At 46.5% G+C, this 20,531-nt stretch overlaps 1 pseudogene; it reads right to left on the minus strand.

Moving 5' to 3' along the window:
* Nucleotides 1-3,117: 3,117 nt before the first annotated feature.
* Nucleotides 3,118-3,236, minus strand: LOC134937123 (5S ribosomal RNA; annotated as a pseudogene).
* Nucleotides 3,237-20,531: the final 17,295 nt, after the last annotated feature.

Consider the following 20,531-nt stretch of genomic DNA (forward strand, 5'->3'; position numbering starts at 1 on the left):
TCATCCTGGGGTTCTAAAGACTCTCAAGTTTATTCAACAGTCTTATTGGTGGCCACGTCTCAAAGCCGATGTCCAAGAGTTTATAGCAGCATGTCCTAAATGTGCCCAACATAAGAGTCCAAGAAGTTCTCCACCAGGTTTGTTACATCCACTATCCATACCCAAACAACCATGGACTCATATCTCAATGGATTTCGTGACCGATCTACCTCCATCAAAAGGGCGAAATACCATTTGGGTGATAGTGGATCGATTTTCGAAAATGGCACATTTCATTCCATTAACTGGGTTACCATCAGCCCCTTTACTAGCCAGATTGTTCATCTCTGAAATCTTCAAGTTGCATGGCCTTCCTCGAGAAATTGTTTCTGATCGGGGAACACAGTTTGTGGCCAAGTTTTGGAGGTCGCTTTGTTCATCTTTAAATGTCAAGTTGAACTTTTCTTCTGCATATCATCCTCAGACAGATGGACAAACTGAGAGAGTCAACCAAGACCTTGAAACATTTCTCCGGCTATATATATCGTCCTCACAGGATGACTGGGTTGACTACCTTCCATTGGCAGAATTTGCTCATAATAATCTCTTCCATTCATCTTCAGAATCTACGCCCTTTTATATTAACTTCGGCTTTCATCCTCGTGTGCCAGAGTTTCATCCATTGCCAGCCCTAGAGGTCCCAGCGGCAGATCAAGAGCTTCAACGTCTATCTAGCATCTGGAGTTGTGTACGTAAGTCCTTGGTCAAAACTTCCGCTCGTTATAAATCTTTTGCAGATAGAAAACGTAAAGCTGTACCGAATTACAAAGTGGGAGACCAAGTTTGGATTTCTACGCGCAATCTCAAGTTCAAAGTTCCTTCTAAGAAATTTGCTCCCAGGTTTATTGGTCCATTTCCCATTGTAAAGGTACTCAACCCTGTGTCATACAAAGTCAAGCTGCCACCGTCTTTGAGAATTCCTAACGCCTTTCATACATCTTTACTGAAGCCTTTGATTCTCAATAAGTTCCGTACTACCCAGTCCAAATCTCCTAAAGTTCACTCTTTGCAGAATGAGGAATTTGAAGTTAAAGAGATTGTGGACTCACGTTCCCGATATGGACGTTTACAGTTTCTGGTCGACTGGAAGGGTTACGGCCCGGAGGAGAGATCCTGGGTTTTCTCTGAAGATGTTCATGCTCCAAGACTGGTACAGAAATACTTCTCCAAAAATCCTGACAAGGTTCAAAGGTGTTCGGAGACCACCCGTAGAAGAGGGGGTACTGTCACGAACCGGTCTCTCACCTTTGTGGGTTCTGGGGTTCATCCGTTGCCAGTGCGGTTGCTCGCGGTGCTGTGCGCCCGTGTGGGGACACGGCGTGATCAATGGCACAGGTAATGCAGAGTCTGGGAACTGTGAGTGCGGGGACCAAATGGCCTAAGGCACTGCGGTGTGTCTGCTGTATAGGAGGTGGCCATGTTGGAGACCAAATAGCTAATACTGAGCACTTGTGAAAACACCTGTGGGCAGGTGTAAGCCAATCCCGTGCTTGTGCTGCCTTTAAGTAGGCTGGGATTATGTCACTCTGGGCCTGTGCTTTGTTGTATCAAAGCTGTGCTCTAGCTCTGAACTCTCTCCGTGCATTCCTGTGTGATTCCCGTGGTCCAGATATCGCCTCCGTTCCCAGAGGTCCGTTTTGCAGCCTTCACTGCCAAAGATCTACCGGCTCTCCATTGTGCTATCAGTCAATTGCACACCTATTGGAAATACTTGGATTCCCAGTGTCCTGCATGAGGTTACCCTGTCTGTCTGCCTATCATACAAAGTCTGGAGGATTCCAATTCCCTCAGCTGTTCGTTTGTTCAACTCTGCATTTAACCCATTCATCACCTTGCCATCTACTACAGTTTCACAGTGATCTCCGGAACCCGCAAGTAACCCAATTCAGTACTTTTTCTATGTTGTCATTACAAGGATAATTCTTCACAGTCTCTCAGTTAACTCTTAAAACTCCATTGCAAATTCTTACAGTTAATTCTCCATGTCTGCATTAACCAGTTAAACACAATCTGCAGTTCAGCATCAAAGCCTGTTTATATTTGGACAATTCAACATTTATTCTTCAGCTTGTTTTTGCATATGTTTCCATGAACATTTCTTTTATTTATTTCTGAGTTTTCTCTTGCATATTATTTCTGTCATTCCTGCAATACTTCAGTATAATGATGATTAACAACTAGTCATTTAACTCCTTACCGAATTGTTACTTTAATAAATATATGAAACGGAACTTCCTTCGTCCTCCCTGTTTTCTTCATACCCCAGCACCTACGGGTTCACTACGGCTGGCCGGCGGTCGGGCTCCCGGCGACCAGCATCCCGGCGCCGGGAGCCCGACCGCCGGCTTACCGACAGCTTGGCGAGCGCAAATGAGCCCCTTGCGGGCTCGGTGGCGCGCTACGCGCGCCACACTATTTTATTCTCCCTCTATGGGGGTCGTGGACCCCCACGAGGGAAAATAATTGTCGGTATGCCGGCTGTCGGGCTCCCGGCGCCGGTATACTGAGCGCCAGGAGCCCGACCGCCGGCAAACAGAAGACCACCCGCACCTACACCTGAGGTTGGTTCCAGGTTAACGGATTCACAAAAACACCCGGACCTGACAGAGGGATAGGGTTAGTCTACTGGAAGGGAGGGTTATTAGAAGTAAGTAGAGAGAAAGAAAGACTCTTTTGTGGGTGCACTCTTCAGGCTGATTAGCAATGATCAGAATATGCTGAACATATTAAAACATGACTTTTAATGGAAATAATTAAAATCTGGTATCCAAAATTAAAAAAGACAAACAAACAACATATAGTATAAAATTCTTGGTCTCGGATTGTCATCAAAAGTTGTAATAACCAGGATAAGCTCTTAAATAAAGTTATAGAGACCAAAGCTGCCAATTTCACAAACTAGTAATAAGGGTAGAGATTGAAATTCATGCAAATAGGCTCATACCAAAAGATCACCGGTGATGTCTTATTGTGCCAGACAAGGGTCGTAGCAAGTCAAAGGATTGATAGAATTGAAGGAAGATAAGAGCAGTGATTCTGCTGTCAGTGTTAGGCAAGGATTCTTGGGCTAAATAAATGATTCTACTAAACTCTGTATTCCCTGGTGGCCCCCCATCCAAGTACTGACCAAGCCCACCACTGTTTAGCTTCCAAGATCGGACGGTATTGGGCGTCTTCAGTGTGGTATGATAGTAGATTGTTCAGACGCATCAACTCTCTGGATCACTGATGAGAGATTATCTCATCATTCGTTATGCGAATATTGTGACTGGTATGGAATCAACTCTCTTACATGTTCTAATGGAAGGGAGGTTTAGGCAGAAGGGGGAAGGGTTAGGCACTAGAGGGAGGGTTATGGATAGGTTACTGGAAGGGAGGGTTGTGAGATAGGAGGTTAGGTTAAGGCACTGAGGAGATGGATAGGGTTAGTCTAATGGGAGGGAGGGTTAGGCAGTAGGGGAAGGGTTAGGGTTAGGCACTAGGTGGAAGGTTATGGCTAAGTTACTGGAAGGGAGGGTTAGGTACTAGGGGAAGGGTTAGGCTGTGAGAGAGGAGGTTAGGGTTAAGCTACTGGAAGGAAACGTTATGGTTAGGCACGAGGGGAAGGGTTAGGGTTAAGCTGCAGGAGGTGATGTTATGAATGTAGACATGATGAATGTCAATAAAATATACCAAACCCATAAATAGGTATTGTGAATAGATGACAGTGACCATATATTATAGCCACCATGCTAACCAATTATGTACCATCAGCTGAAGAGTTTAATATGCAATTGGCCAATCAGAAGCATGTACATAGTGCTGCTGATAACAAACAACACACCACGTGTTGTAGCCCCAGACCTTCAGCGTATGTATCCACCTCTGATTGTGTCATAATTATTTCAGCATGCCCTTGGTGTGCTTGGCCTGCGCATGCCCATCTCTTCCATTCCTCAGTGTCACCTCGGTGGGCATAAGAAAACGCTACGGAACCATAGACAACACTGTACATATGGATGTTTGCAAGCGCATGTTTAGTGCACAGTATGGAAATGCATATGTCATGCAAAAATAGAAAATCAGACAAATGTTCACCTGTAACTGAGCCCCAATCCAGTCAGTTTACCCAAGGGATTTGTTTTATCCTATATTTGTAGAATGTTAGTGCTTTTACTGGTGAAAGCATCCTCATGGTGTTGCATGGTGGAGAGGAGACTGTTTCTTTTGTGCCACATTGATAATGATGTTCTTAGCAGAAAGAGAGGAATCAATGAAATCATTCCTGATAAAGGTAAACTGTTTTAGTGGGGATTTGTATGTAATGAATAAGCCTATTGCCCTGGCACCAGGAATGTGGGCACAGTACATACAGTACTGGGTCTCTGCTCTTGTTGACTAGAACATAGTGAGGTCTCCAGAGCAATAACTGAGCCTTGCCTTTGTTAATAGTTTATAAAAATAATTTATTAGCATATTATTATTATAATCAATATAAAAAGTAAGTATGAAATGGTGGCGGTAATTAATATTTTATCTCTGGAATAAGTGGAAGTTCAAGAAATAAGCTTCAATGTCACTCAACGGACCATACCTTTGGAACAAGGATGAGTCAAGATAATAGGAGCCTGGAGCAAATCACTTAGTCAGTGGAGCTAAACCAGAGTCCCCATGGTGACTCCATCACATTTCTAGCTGGGAATTTTTGTCATAGCTGTTTTACTGTCTATAAGAAATACTGTATTTATATTATACATCTATTTCCCGGGATGCACTCGGGATGTGACCAACGCTAGAATCCGGTCACCACTCGGAATCCCAGATCGGGAAAATGGCCGACATCCCGAAGGTAAATATCAGGGTTAGGGCGGGGCAGGAGGGAAGGTTGGGTTTAGGTACTGGGGTACTGAACAGGGGAAGCTGTAGCCACTAACCCCAGAGTCTTAGCCCTAGCCACCACCCCCGACTCTTAGAACTAGCTGCCACCCCCAAAATCTTAGCCCTAACCACTTAAGGTTAGGGTAGGGAACAGGGGAGGGGTAAAATAATTATCCCATACCCAGTCTGCATTTTCACTGTCGGGTTGCCGGTGTCGGTCATGTGACCACCAGCATCCCCACCGCCAGGATCGGGTATCACACCACTATTTACCATGACGTTACTATATTATGTCTGAGAAACACCAATATCATCTCTGGTTTAATTTTAAAACATTCATTTTTGGTCATTTATTTTACTGTTGTCTACAAAATACAACATTTTAATTTCTAGCAGATTGTAGCAAATAATCCAGTAATTAGGCAAAGAATAATATGATAAATGATTTTCTTGGTGGAATTCTGAATGGCGAAAGGAAAGTTCATCTGGTGTAATTTGGACAATCCCCCAAAATATTATTTTTAATGCTACAGTATCTCGTAATTAATTTTCACTCTAAATGACGTATTTTCTGCTGTCTGATACCAGTTCTGGCAGCTAATTTGCTCATCCTGCTCATCTGTCTGCTATGCTCTCCCTTAGCATCTTTATGGCGGATCGATATCCCTGGTCTTCCCCCTGGTACTCGGACATCCCTTTTACACATACCACTAAGCAGGCAATGCCAAGAATATATATGACTGAAGTGGCTGCTTAATGGCTTGCTTGATGCATTGTAAATTAATTGGAAATATGAAATAAAATGTCTAACACACTTTTTTCGAATGACATGGAAGACATTGTATTCATCAACATACAGCATCTCATTTTACTTTATTTTCTTTTTACCTTTTTTAACTATTTTTACACAGTCCCTGGAGGACCCTTGTCTGACAGAAATGAAAGTCATTTTATTGAAAGCACAGTAGAACAATTGGCAAAATACTTAAATCTCCAGACAGCAGTTTAATGGTTGTGTGTGCAATTTATACTGCCCCATGGGAAATGCTACAATTGCATTGTAAAGCCAAGTCTTTATTTAATGTACAGTAGTTCAATTCATGACATCATTGGAGTACATTTTATCTACTCCTACTAAAACCACTCACTTTATATAGTTGTGTCTTTCTATAACAGTAACCTGATCAGTATTCTGCTTAATTCATTTGGATCATTCTGTATTTTTATTGCAGGTGATCTACTACAACATGGACTATAGAGGAGATGTACTAAGCCTTGAAGAGTGATAACGTGGACAGAGATTATGGGGCAGATGTATTAAGCCTGGAGAAGTGATAAAGTAGAAGGTGATAACTTACCAGCTCCTGTCAAGTTTCAGGCAGTGGGGCAGATGTATTAACCTGGAGAAGGCATAAGGAAGTGATAAACCAGTGATATGTGCAAGGTGATAAAGGCACCAGCCAATCAGATCATAACTGTTAATTTACATATTGGAATTGATTGGCTGGTGCCTTTATCACCTTGCACATATCACTGGTTTATCACTTCCTTATGCCTTCTACAGGTTAATACATCTGCCCCAGTGTTTGAAAAATGACAGTTAGGCACTGGGTTGGCTGGTACTTTATCTCCGTCCACTTTATCTCTCTCCAAGGCTTAGTGCATAGGGGTCTATTTACTAAGCCTTGGATGGAAATAAAGTTGCCGGATATAAAGTACCAGCCAACCAGTTCCTAACTGTCATTTTTCAAACAAAGCCTATGAAATGTTAGTTAGGAGCTGATTGGCTGGTACTTTATCTCAGTTGACTTTATCTCCATCCAAGGCTTAATAAATAGACCCCTAAGACGCTTATGTATTCTGTCATTTGGATTTTGTCCATGATGAATACACAATTTAATTTTCAATTAATCTCCAACAGTGGCATGATTGTAGCGTGGCAATAATGTAGTCGAAATAGGCATGCCATCAGTGAGTGTACTTAGTACTTGTGAAGTGCTAAGCCTTTCTATCTATCTATCTATCTATCTATCTATCTATCTATCTATTGTGACAAGAACACTGGGATAGTGTTTGAAGGCAGGTATGTTTGTCCCAGGTTCTTGTCTTACATGTATTAGGAAGTGTTAACTTCTAGGAAAAATGCTTTTGGTTTTGTCAGAACCTTTTCAGTTTGCTGTAAAAGCTGGGTATAGGCTCTAAGGGAGAGATAAGGAGAGTTCTAGACATTGGGCCCAGTTCGGGTCTTTGGCCTCACAGAGGGCTAATCAGGGTTTCAGCTGTGTAAGAGTGTTATAGGGCTGCTAGTCTGATTAGTATGGGCAGACTGCCTGGGAAGGCTGCAGGATCTGTGTGGAAGAAACACGCTTTCTGGTACAAGTGAGCTATACAGTATTTACTGGAGAACTCTTTTGTTTTGTTTAGTGACAGTTAGGAATATCCTGTGTTTAGTTAGTGCCGGACAGGCAAGGTATTTCTTTTGGGTGTTTGTTTTATTTTCTGTTTCAATAAAACTGGCTGGGGCCAGTTGTACCAGAAACTGGACTTGTGTTGTTCCTCAGCTGCTGCGTGCTGCCATAATTCCCAGGAAAAGGCGCCTTGCACCCCTACAGTGTTACAACTTGGTGGAGAATGCGAGCACTCCGTTCTGCGCATAAGTGAAAGCAGCAGCTTTGTGAGGCCTGCAGAAAACGGTGGCTTATGCAGATACAGCCCAGTGTGACGTTACTGAGACTTGCCCTGAGGATTTAATATATGTCCTGGGTGAAAGCAGCTATAAAGCCGCCTGAAAAGTCTGTCGACATGGAGGAACTGCTCAAAGCCTTGCTGCAAGCTACAGCGGCTCAGCAGGAGGCCAACAGACAGCAGCAGGTGGCAATGGAGGAAAATTGGAGACTACAGCGAGAGGCTTTAACAGAAGTGGTGCAGAGCCTTGCAGCCCGGATTGGAGATATGGCCGTCAGTACTCCGACCAGCTCTAGTTCTATACGGGCCAGTCACTTCCTGCAGAAAATGACAGAGGCTGATGATGTGGAGGCCTACTTGACCACGTTTGAAAGTACTGCAGAGCGGGAGAACTGGCCAAAAGCACAGTGGGCCAGTCTGCTTGCACCTTTTCTGTCAGGTGAGCCCCAAAAAGCGTACTTTGATTTAAGCCCTGCTGAGGCTCGGGACTATGATAAACTAAAGACTGAGATCCTGACCCGCCTGGGAGTCACGCTGTCAGTACGAGCACAACGGGTGCACCGTTGGGTGTACGCCATGGAGAAGCCTCCGCGCTCCCAGATGCACGACCTTATTCAGCTAACAAAAAAATGGCTACAGCCAGAGACATTAACTGGTCCCCAGATGGTTGAAAGAGTCGTCATGGACCGCTACTTGAGATCTTTGCCCATGGTCCTGCGCAAGTGGGTGAGCCATGGAAACCCGGGTACTGCTGACCAATTAGTGGACATGGTAGAGCGGTATTTGGCAGCAGAGGAACTACTGATGACCACCCAGCAACCCATAGATCCTCGACAGCGCACTTCAGTAAAGACTGGTAAGACTGTTCCGTGGGAAAACGTTGCTGGGCGGTTAAGAGAACGCAAGGCTGGAGAGACTGTAAACACTGGCCCTGGAGACAGGCCAATGGGGCTAGAACGGTCTATGTTGCCCAAACGGGTTGATAATCGTGTGGTTAAATGTTTTAGATGTGGTGTGCCAGGTCATGTTATTGCCAATTGCCCAGTCATGCAAGAACCCATGCAATGTGATGCTGCCTTTGAATGTCGCAGAATGTCTTTCTTTGCTAGGTTAGCCTGTACTGTGGTACCTTCACCTGTGCTGGAAAAACAAATGTGTGATGTGTTCTTAGAGGGTAACCGGGTAGAGGCCTTGCTAGATTCAGGAAGTTTAGTTACCCTCGTGGAAGCTGGGTTAGTGAACCCCTTAAAGGTCCAGCGAATACCTATTGGGGTAACTTGCATACATGGGGATACCCAGTATTATGTCACTGCTGAAGTGAATATAGAAACTTGTTGTGGGTCAGCAATGGTTAAAGTAGGACTGGTCCCCACCTTGGTGCATAAGGCCATAATAGGGAGGGATTTTCCTCATTTTTGGAAACTGTGGGAATCACGTTTATCAACAGATGTGAGAAGTGAAGAGCCAGTTGATAATGTCGGTGATTGTATGGATGTACGTGTGTCTTCGAAACTTACTGACCCTTTGCCTTTTGCCAGTTTGGCTGGGGAAGTGACAGATGGGGAGTCCAGTGAGGACCCTCTTGCTGGGAACAGAGACATAGTGGTTGGAAACGAAAGCGTGCCTGACCTGGAGGTAAAAAAGGATCTGTTTGCATCTGAACAGTTAAAGGATCCTACCTTGATAAAGGCTAGAGAGAATGTTAAGGTTGTTAATGGGGAGCCTGTGGTACCAGGTGACAGGGTTACGTATCCCCACATGGCCATCTGTAATGAGCTCTTGTACCACATTGTCAAAAAGGGTGAGGATGTGGTAGAACAGCTGGTAGTACCCCAGCCTTATCGGAGAACGGTACTAGATTTAGCTCATAGTCATGTTACAGCAGGACATTTAGGGGCAGAAAAAACCACTGAAAGAGTTTTACAAAGGTTCTTTTGGCCAGGGGTTTATAAAGAAGTGTCTGAATATTGTTCTTCCTGTCCTGAATGCCAGTATCATGCCCCTAGACCCCATTTCAGGAGCCCACTAGTTCCCATGCCTATTATAGAGGTCCCGTTTGACAGAATAGCCATGGATCTCGTGGGGCCCTTGTTAAAGTCCGCTCGGGGCCATCAGTATATCCTGGTAATAATGGACTATGCCACTCGATATCCTGAGGCTGTCCCTTTACGCACTATCACAACCAAGGCGATAGCTAGGGAGCTGGTGCAGGTTTTTAGTAGAGTGGGAATACCAAAAGAAATTTTGACTGACCAAGGTACTCCATTTATGTCAAAGGTTATGAAATAATTGTGCAAATTATTTAAGGTCACTCACCTCCGGACGTCCATTTACCATCCCCAAACTGATGGGTTGGTGGAAAGGTTTAATAAAACATTAAAGAGTATGTTAAAAAAGGTGGTTGATAAAGATGGGAAAAATTGGGATTGTTTGTTGCCCTACTTGTTAATGGCCATCAGAGAAGTTCCTCAGTCCTCTACGGGGTTTTCTCCATTTGATTTGTTGTATGGTAGACACCCCAGAGGGCTGTTGGACGTTGCCAAAGAGACGTGGGAAGGACAGCCCACTCCTTATAGAAGCATTATTGAACATGTATCACAAATGCAGGATAGGATTGCAGCCGTGGTACCTATTGTCAGAGAGCACATGGAACAGGCCCAAAGTGCTCAACAGAGGGTATATAACCGGAGTGCCAAGATACGGGAATTTGCTCCTGGAGATAGAGTTCTTGTTTTGGTACCCACTGTGGAAAGCAAGTTCCTAGCTAAATGGCAGGGTCCGTTTGAGATTAGGGAAAAAGTGAATGAGGTTAATTACAAAGTATACCAGCCGGGAAAGAGAAAACCTGAACAAATTTATCATGTTAACTTAATTAAACCCTGGAAAGATAGGTTGTCTCTGTCAGCGGAGCCTTGCCCTTCGGTGTCTTCACCTCGGTTGCTCCCCGCAGTGAAGGTGTCAGAGACATTATCAGCTGGTCAGAAAAATCAGGTTAAAGAATTTCTCATCCAAAATAGGGAAATATTTTCAGAGCTGCCTGGCCGAACGACCATAATAAAACATGACATTGTCACAGAACCAGGGGTCAGGGTCCATTTAAAGCCATATAGGATTCCGGAAGCTCAGCGAGAAGCTCTTTCTAAAGAAGTTAAAACCATGTTAGAACTTGGAGTCATAGAGGAATCTAACAGTGAGTGGTCCAGTCCCATAGTTCTCATCCCGAAGCCCGACGGTAGCATACGCTTCTGTAATGACTTTCGTAAGTTAAATGAGGTGTCCAAGTTTGACGCATACCCCATGCCCCGTGTGGACGAGCTTATAGAAAGGCTGGGAACAGCCAGGTTTCTCACCACGTTGGACCTGACCAAAGGTTACTGGCAAATACCTTTATCTGAGGGCGCAAAAGAAAAAACAGCCTTTTCGGTTCCGGAGGGGCTGTACCAGTACAAGATGTTACCCTTTGGGTTGCATGGGGCTCCAGCAACCTTTCAACGGGCAATGGATAAAATTTTGAGGCCCCATAGAAAATATGCAGCTGCCTATTTGGATGATGTGGTAATTCACAGTACAGACTGGGGGTCCCATTTGGTTAAAGTACAAGCAGTACTGGACTCAATTAGAGAGGCAGGGTTAACGGCTAACCCAAAGAAGTGCTGCCTCGCAATGGAGGAGGTCAAATACTTGGGCTTCACCATAGGCAGAGGTCTGATTAGGCCCCAATTGAATAAAATTGATGCTATTCAAAACTGGCCTCGTCCAGTGAATAAAAAACAGGTAAGGGCTTTTTTAGGAATAAATGGGTACTATAGACGGTTTATTCCCAATTTTGCAACCACGGCGGTGCCGTTGTCAGACCTTACCAAAGGGAAGCAGTCAAATATGGTGAAATGGAACCCTGATGCAGAAAAAGCGTTCCAAGCGTTAAAAGTGGCTTTGTGTTCACAACCGGTATTGATAACACCAGATTTTTCAAAAGAATTTGTGGTACAGACAGATGCCTCAGAGGTAGGGATAGGGGCTGTGCTGTCCCAAACCAGAGATGGGGACGAACACCCTATCATTTATTTGAGTAGGAAACTCAATGAGCATGAAAAAAGGTATGCCATTGTGGAAAAGGAGGCTTTGGCCATTAAGTGGGCACTAGATACCTTGAGATATTACCTCTTGGGTAGACAATTCAGACTAGTGACAGACCATGCCCCTTTAAAATGGATGTATGTAAATAGAGGCAAGAATGCTCGTGTAACTAGATGGTTTCTAGCGTTGCAGGACTTTAAGTTTACTGTCGAACATAGACCGGGAACACAGTTTGCCAACGCAGATGCATTGTCTCGCATCTTCTGTTTGGGGGCTACAAGTGTTCCGGCCCCTAGGTCGAAACAGGGGAGGGGGATATGTGACAAGAACACTGGGATAGTGTTTGAAGGCAGGTATGTTTGTCCCAGGTTCTTGTCTTACATGTATTAGGAAGTGTTAACTTCTAGGAAAAATGCTTTTGGTTTTGTCAGAACCTTTTCAGTTTGCTGTAAAAGCTGGGTATAGGCTCTAAGGGAGAGATAAGGAGAGTTCTAGACATTGGGCCCAGTTCGGGTCTTTGGCCTCACAGAGGGCTAATCAGGGTTTCAGCTGTGTAAGAGTGTTATAGGGCTGCTAGTCTGATTAGTATGGGCAGACTGCCTGGGAAGGCTGCAGGATCTGTGTGGAAGAAACACGCTTTCTGGTACAAGTGAGCTATACAGTATTTACTGGAGAACTCTTTTGTTTTGTTTAGTGACAGTTAGGAATATCCTGTGTTTAGTTAGTGCCGGACAGGCAAGGTATTTCTTTTGGGTGTTTGTTTTATTTTCTGTTTCAATAAAACTGGCTGGGGCCAGTTGTACCAGAAACTGGACTTGTGTTGTTCCTCAGCTGCTGCGTGCTGCCATAATTCCCAGGAAAAGGCGCCTTGCACCCCTACAGTGTTACACTATCTATCTATCTATCCCACTTACCTTCAGCGGACAGATGCCATGTAGAAGCTCTTCTTAGTGTGGGGCCAGGTAGATCATATAATCAGGCTTCTTATGGTGGCATAACGCTGGGTCTCCTTCTTGTATGGTATGGGGGGGAGCCAAAATGACACTCATAATTCACAGAATTACACCATGAGGGGGTGGGGCTCCCATTGTGGTCAGTCAGGGGGGTTTTCTAGGTAGCAGTGTTTCTGTCTCTAACCACAGAGTTAATAGAGGTGAACCTTGTGGTTTACACAGCATACAATGTAGCGGTTCTCACCATAGACTTCAATGGAGGTTTCCCACCATTGAAATCTGTGGGTTTGAGTGACTGGCTGTGAGCTGCAGCCTATCAGGAGGCAGCTTTTACAGTAGTGCTCTCTGATTGTGTGGCAAGTCTTCTAATGACAGAAATCATCCGGGTCCCACTCAGTCATGTAGTGGAAGTGTATGTGGTCACTTGTACCATGTGGTCTGGGTTTATTTTTTTTAACCCCTTGGATGCCTACGTGGACTGAGGAGGACCTGATTTACACTAGGAATAACTGAGTAAGGATTTTTTTTATTTTCAGGTTACTTGAATGCTTCTTTGCCAAGAGGACCAACTGGCAACAGGGATTGTAGATGAGTATGTGTGAGTGTGATTGTGTAAGAGTGATTGCTAAAGTTGTACTCTGTTTTTAAATATTTCTTTTACAGGGTGACAATAGCTACCAGCAGGCCCTTAATGTTCTGCATGCTGGTACTTGTGGTTCTCCAAGTACAAACATGCAGGGCAGGCTTGCTGTAACCTGTTGTCCCCCCTATAAAAGACAAATAATTTCTTTTACTGACCAAAACTAAATGGTCTATTAACTCGGCACCAACAGCTCAGGGTTGCCAGGTATAGCCCCGGGCTTCAGCCCTGGCCTTGGGTCCCCACTCCGACAGAAAACCCCAGCCAGGGATGACTAGTTAGGGGGGTTAATGCTGCAGTCACGAAGATCATAAACATGCTGTGGCATTACCTCGCTTGGTAGTGGAGCCAGGTGCTGTTTTTAAAAACACAGGGACCCCTATGCCTTCCCCCCTTCCTGTATTTTTAGAACAAGGGCCGGTTCAAGAGCCCGGTGCTAGTTCTTAAAGTACAGGGGAATCCTACACATTTTACCCCTGTATTTTTTGAACCAGGACTGGCTCTAAGAGCCTATGGTTGGTTATGCTTTAAGAGTGGACCCCACAAGGCTTTTTTTTTCTAATTTGTAACTTTTTTATAACTTTTACTCACAGAAACATGCTCGGATCTCACTGATCTGTGCAGGCTTCTGTCAAACACGCCTATAAAAAAACGGTTCTTTTTTTAGGCAAGTTTTTGGTAAGGTTTTTGGGTGAATGTTTAAAACTTACACCTTGTTACATTGGGCGAGGTTTATGTTTTCCATAGGAAAACATCTGGATGCGAGTTTGCTCTGTGCGAGTCTCGGGATTGCAGGAAACATGCGAGTTTGCATGTTCCCACACCCAATTACATTGTCCGAGTTGTAAAAATGTGCGAATTTACCTCTAAACTCTCACATTATACAAACTCAGACCCTATTACATTTGGCCTATAATGTGTACCAAGCTTTATTTATCTATAGAACTTGTGGTAAATCTGTATCTTTTTTTAATTAGCAGGATCATTTGTGCTCTGTCACAATGCTGTACCTTTGCTAATATTCTTTTCCTGATCTGGTACTCCTGTTCATAGGGGGTACAGTGCTCGCTGCTAACAACCACCTTTGTCAAGTTGGTATGGCACACATAAATCCAATATCCTCTCAATCACCGATATTTTATGCTGTAGAAGAGGAGCCAATGAGTAATATTGAATGACTGTTGAGGTGAGCATACTTGAAGGTGCTACTTGTTTGTATCATGGTGGTGGTCCCAATCAAGTGGCTTTTTCAGCACTACATTGTCATTTAAATACCTAAGGGTATATTTATCCATAACAACCAATCAGATTCTAGCTATTATTTTCAAGAAGGTGCTAGAGAAATAAGTAGAATATGATTGGTTGCTATGAACACCATCTCCACTTCTAAAAACCTGCACCTTGGTAAATATACCCCTTATTCTGCCACCGCTCCAGAACCGGCAAGGTCTGCGGCGTGAGGAGATTGTTAGGCGCCGGGGTCCGCAATGTCCGCGCGGCCCGGCGCCTAGCAACTAGGTACGCCGTGCGCGTTCAGCCGCCGGCTTCCTAGTAGAGATGAGCGGGTTCGGTTCCTCGGAATCCGAACCCGCCCGAACTTCATTTTTTTTTACACGGGGCCGAGCGACTCGGATCTTCCCGCCTTGCTCGGTTAACCCGAGCGCGAATGTGGCCGGAGAGACTAGCCAGCCACACGTGTAATGGCGTCTGCGGCACTGAAGGGGTTAACCCTCGTGCCCAGCGCCATGTTGCGGACTGTTTAAAAGTTTGTTGAATCATGTGTTTTACTTTTAACATGTCATATGTAGTGCTCTGTGCACTATTGCAGGAATGCATGTTTAACTGTATCTATTTTATATTCAAGACAGGATTGGTGTATATTTAAAGGAAAAATGCAGTTACTATAGATGTCTGAATATGCATCTCTTATCCTCTGGAAATAGGAAGTGGCATGCTAATGGCCCTGTTCTATCAGAGAGGTGTGAAGGACAATACCTTTTGATGTGTAAGTTCCTTAGAGAGAGATGCTAATCATTGGGTTTATGGGCTTGGATTTGATATACGATCCCTGAATGGAAGATAAAGGAAGGAAGACTGTTTGTTTGTATTGTAGCCATTCCTGTTGTAATCTTAAACACTGGGATTGCCTGGAGATGTGAATGACCAGAAACATCTGTATTTTGAAGATATGTGATAAATTTATCAATAGTGAATGTTAATCTGATACCAAACGTTGTCTGGGTGACAGGAAGGAGGATATTGTTTTATTGCACTTATATCCTTGTAAAATGTAATTTATTGGTATTTTGTAAAATAACCTGATTGGTTGGAGAAGACAGGGAGGGCTTACCCCCCTGTGGTACTGTGTGGAAAACTGACATAAAAAGGAGACCTGCATGCCTCCAGAGTTGTAGTTATTATTCCATCTTATTCTGCTGAATTGTATGCTGTTGCCCCTAGCAATAGGGAGGAGCCTTTTTAAAGGTTATTGAGCAATAAACATCTTTGCCTTAAGAAGACTGCTTCATCTTGTGACCAACAGGGTTAGGCCAAACCTAGCCCCGTCCTCCGGCTGTCCAGGGAAGTACCTAGCGTCTCCAAGCTCCGCCTTCCGCCAGCTACCGGTAGAGGCCTAGCAAGTGGCTAGTGGGGATTCGTCAGCACCACACAGCTGTGGTAAGGCAGTGCGTCGGCACATACAGAGCAGAACCGTGGTTCCAAACGCCACGGCAGGTTAGGAGTTTGGTGGTGGCAGCAAGAACCCGCCCACAACGCAGTGGGTGGAGTCAGTAACAGGCGGTTACTGGCGGTAAGCGGGAATCCCCTATGTGGTCAGGCCTCGTGCGGCTTGACCTTCCATTCTGTGCGCAGTCAACGGGACGCGGCAAGCGGCGAGTGCTTCCGTACGGTACCGTCCTGTCACAGAAATTGGTGGCATAGTGGTGGGATATTCCCAGGCGGCTTTTCATCACCCGATTGGAGAAGCCGAGTTACTCAGGAGAGGAGTAACTGCAGCGCAGGAGAACGCACAAGATGGCGGAATTCAGCGGAATGTCCAAGGAGGATCTGGAGATCGTATGCCAGGGGAAGGGTGTGGATATCCCTTCCAACGCGTCCAGAAGCGTCATGAAGGCGGCGCTCAGGAGCGTGGAGGAGTCTCATCGGGCGGAGGTGGAAAGCACTGACGGCGTCAGCATAGCAGAGGGCGGCCCAACAGTGGACCTTCGTAAGGAACCGATGAGAACCACAAGCCCCGCCCTCTCTCACAGCAGCAATGTTTCCCAGCAATCCCTAGCAGGGCCAGGATCCCAACGTCCCAGGGGCGGCCCGGATACCCTAGCAGATCGGCTAGCGGAATTGGGGGAAAGGGCAACGGAGCAAGAACGCATGCTTGTCATTCGGATGTGGCATGCGGAGCGGGCACCACAGGCCGTGGTACCCCGGGAGCCGTTGTCAGCTGTTGTACACAGATCAGGACGTATTCAGTTTGCCAAGTTTGCAGACAGTGATGGGGACATTGATGGACATTTGCAAGTTTTTGAAAGGACTTGTAAACTACACGATCTACCCAAGTCAGAGTGGGTGAGACACCTTGTGCCCACTCTGCATGGAGAGGCCTTGGAGGCCTATCGAGGAGTGGCGACGGAGGACTGTGGGAACTACGACGAAGTCGCGAAGGCCCTCCTCCAGCGATTCTTCATCACTCCAGAGTCTTACAGGAAGAAGTTCAGAGACTTGCCCAAGAATCCTAGCAGCACCCATGAGCAGTTCGCCAACCAGCTGCGGCAGTACGTGGTGAAGTGGGTGAAGGATTCGGAAGCCACTACATGGGACGCACTGATCGACCTGATCTGCAGGGAGCAGTTCTACCGCAGGTGCGCCCAAGAAGTGAAGGAGTGGGTGCTAGATCGGGAGCCACCCAGTTTAAAGATGGCTGCCCAGTTAGCAGACAAGTATGTGGCAATTCGGCCACAGGGGCAGAAGCACCCAGCCAGCAGCCAGCTCCAAAAGACTGCACCACCAAGGGGACCCCCCTCTTCAGCTCATCAACCCCAAAGACAAGCATCGTCCAACCCGGGTGCTCTTGGCCAGCAACCGCACCGCAGCATCCCTGCAACTGATCAGAGATCATCGGTGCCACGACTGGAGAAGAAGTGCTACGGCTGTGGGAAAATCGGACATCTGAGGATGAACTGTCCTGCATCCCAAGCACCCCAGACTCGTGCCCCAAATCCGAGTGCTGGAGCCCGGATCGCTTGTTTGACGAGAGGAGATGAGCCTACAGAGACTGTTCCCCCTCCAGTCAGTCCGATGGAGTGTGGCGAGAGACAGGTGCACTCTGCGGAGAGAGTCACCTGCATGGCCAAACAGCCCCTACACAACATGTGGAGGCACCTGCAGCCAGTCCACGTGGGACCCCTGCAGGGAGAAGGCCTAAGAGACTCTGGGGCCTCAATCACTGTGGTGAGCCCCCACCTTATAGATCCTGCTGCAGTATTGCAGGGTCGCACTGCCACGGTCACCCTGGCAGAAGGAACAGAAAAAGCGGTTCCCATGGCAAGAGTCTACCTGGACTGGGGGGCTGGACCAGAGTTGCGAGAAGTTGCCGTCATGGATGGTCTCCCAACTGATGTGGTCCTAGGAAATGATCTGGGTGGTGGGATCGTCACTACGTTTGTTGGCGCCATTCCCCGGAGTCAAGTTCCAAAACCACCGTTGACATCAGCTACTCCAGCACAGCCCAGCCCAGAGGAAAAGACTACAGCTGCTAGACAACTGCCAGCACAGCCAACCACAGCATCAACCAGCCCAGAGGAAAAGATTACAGCGGCTAGATCAGCACATCGACCCCGCATGCCTTTTGCCTCTGGTATGCCCACGTCCACTAGCAACGCAGAGGATGTCGGTTCCAGCTCGTTTGATCCTGTGGGGGTGCCCAATGATGCTCCTGACCCAAGTGGTTTGCCAACTCCGGCGGTGAGTATGAGAAACCACACTGACTTTTCCATGACTGACCCCTACCAGACTGACCCTAGTAGTCCCCACCTAGATCCCCCTGTAGAGTGTCCCAATTTAGGAGAGATTGAGGGCCACAGGCAGGAGTTTAGGGAGGCTCAACTCTCTGACCCATCCCCGAAAGGCATGAGGCGCCACTCTGGCAGCGGCCTTGACAGGGTTGGGGCAGGAAGTTTGACCTGGCGGGAAGGGTTAAGGTACAGGGTAGACAGGAAAGTGGGAGGGGATAGACCAGATAGGGAATGTGTCCAACTGGTCCCCTCAGGGAACGTTCCTGCGCAACCAGTGTCGGTTGCCAGTGAAACCCCTTTGGACAGTAACCCGGAGACAGACCGTACCCTGAAGTGCCTAACACAGTGCTTACCCTGGTCTGGAATGTCGGATGACGCCCAGACCAACTGTAAGGCTGGTGCCATGCGTTGGCAGCCGGGGCACTCCAGCGGTTGTGTTGTCTCTGGGCCTCTGCCCATAGGAGAACCCTTGCAGCAAATTGCTGTGGACATAGCAGGTCCCCTACCTGTGCACCGTAGATCGGGGAAGACACGCAACCTCCCTGTAGTGGATGCCACACAGGATCCAGAGGCTGGTGGTCTGGCCGCCATCACTGTGGCACAGGTAGCGGACGAGGAGGAAGGAGTAGGCCTAGGTGACAGGGTAGGTTTCCTGAGTCATAGGTTGACGGAGGAGGATTGGAGGGCAGGTCTGACAGTTAGGGCAGACAGTTGCCAGATAGGTATGACGGAGGTGCAGTGCCTGGGGCACCATGTGGGAGGAGACAGGGGTAGGCCCAACCCAGAGGGGGTGGAGGCAACCAGAGGCTGTCCCCGACCCACATCACCCAGACAGGTACTGACCTTAGAACCTGTAAGGCCCTACGGACATGTTGTCATTGACTTTAGTCCTGTAGTGAACCCCTTGACAGAGATGGCTAGGAAGGGCATTCCCAAGTCAGTGGACTTTGCACCCGCTTGCGAGTTGGCATTCCAGTCATTGAAGAAGACTTGGGTACCCGCTCCAGTGCTGATGGCGCACATTCTTGACCAGGACTGTGTGTTACGAACCATTGCGCCACTGCACGGACTGGGAGCCGTACCGAGCCAGAAAGAGCCATATGGGCAGGAGCACCCTGTGGCCTGGTTGAGCAGTATACTGCTATTGTGGGAGGTGGGGTATGCCACAATTGGGGCACCGTGGGTGGCACTTGTTTGTAACCGGCCCCCCACCGTGGTGACTTACCACCTACCTGTTAGGTGGCTGCAACCTACCTTGGGGAAATTTGACAGACTTTTGTGGTGGAGCCTTGAACTTGGACTTCAGGTGGACTATTTGAACATTGTGCACCCACGAAGAGAGGCCCACTACACTATGGATGAACTGTCTAGGCCAGAGCCTACACATCCCAGGTAGCGTCCCCTTCACCCCAACGGACTGCGGGACCAGGACCCAAATCGTTGGGACATGGGTCCCTGGTTGACCCGCTTGAATGGGGGGGAAGGAATGTGGCCGGAGAGACTAGCCAGCCACACGTGTAATGGCGTCTGCGGCACTGAAGGGGTTAACCCTCGTGCCCAGCGCCATGTTGCGGACTGTTTAAAAGTTTGTTGAATCATGTGTTTTACTTTTAACATGTCATATGTAGTGCTCTGTGCACTATTGCAGGAATGCATGTTTAACTGTATCTATTTTATATTCAAGACAGGCTTGGTGTATATTTAAAGGAAAAATGCAGTTACTATAGATGTCTGAATACGCATCTCTTATCCTCTGGAAATAGGAAGTGGCATGCTAATGGCCCTGTTCTATCAGAGAGGTGTGAAGGACAATACCTTTTGATGTGTAAGTTCCTTAGAGAGAGATGCTAATCATTGGGTTTATGGGCTTGGATTTGATATACGATCCCTGAATGGAAGATAAAGGAAGGAAGACTGTTTGTTTGTATTGTAGCCATTCCTGTTGTAATCTTAAACACTGGGATTGCCTGGAGATGTGAATGACCAGAAACATCTGTATTTTGAAGATATGTGATAAATTTATCAATAGTGAATGTTAATCTGATACCAAACGTTGTCTGGGTGACAGGAAGGAGGATATTGTTTTATTGCACTTATATCCTTGTAAAATGTAATTTATTGGTATTTTGTAAAATAACCTGATTGGTTGGAGAAGACAGGGAGGGCTTACCCCCCTGTGGTACTGTGTGGAAAACTGACATAAAAAGGAGACCTGCGTGCCTCCAGAGTTGTAGTTATTATTCCATCTTATTC

The sequence above is a fragment of the Pseudophryne corroboree genome, chromosome 6 (assembly GCF_028390025.1).
Source record: "Pseudophryne corroboree isolate aPseCor3 chromosome 6, aPseCor3.hap2, whole genome shotgun sequence".
NCBI classification, from domain to species: domain Eukaryota; kingdom Metazoa; phylum Chordata; class Amphibia; order Anura; family Myobatrachidae; genus Pseudophryne; species Pseudophryne corroboree.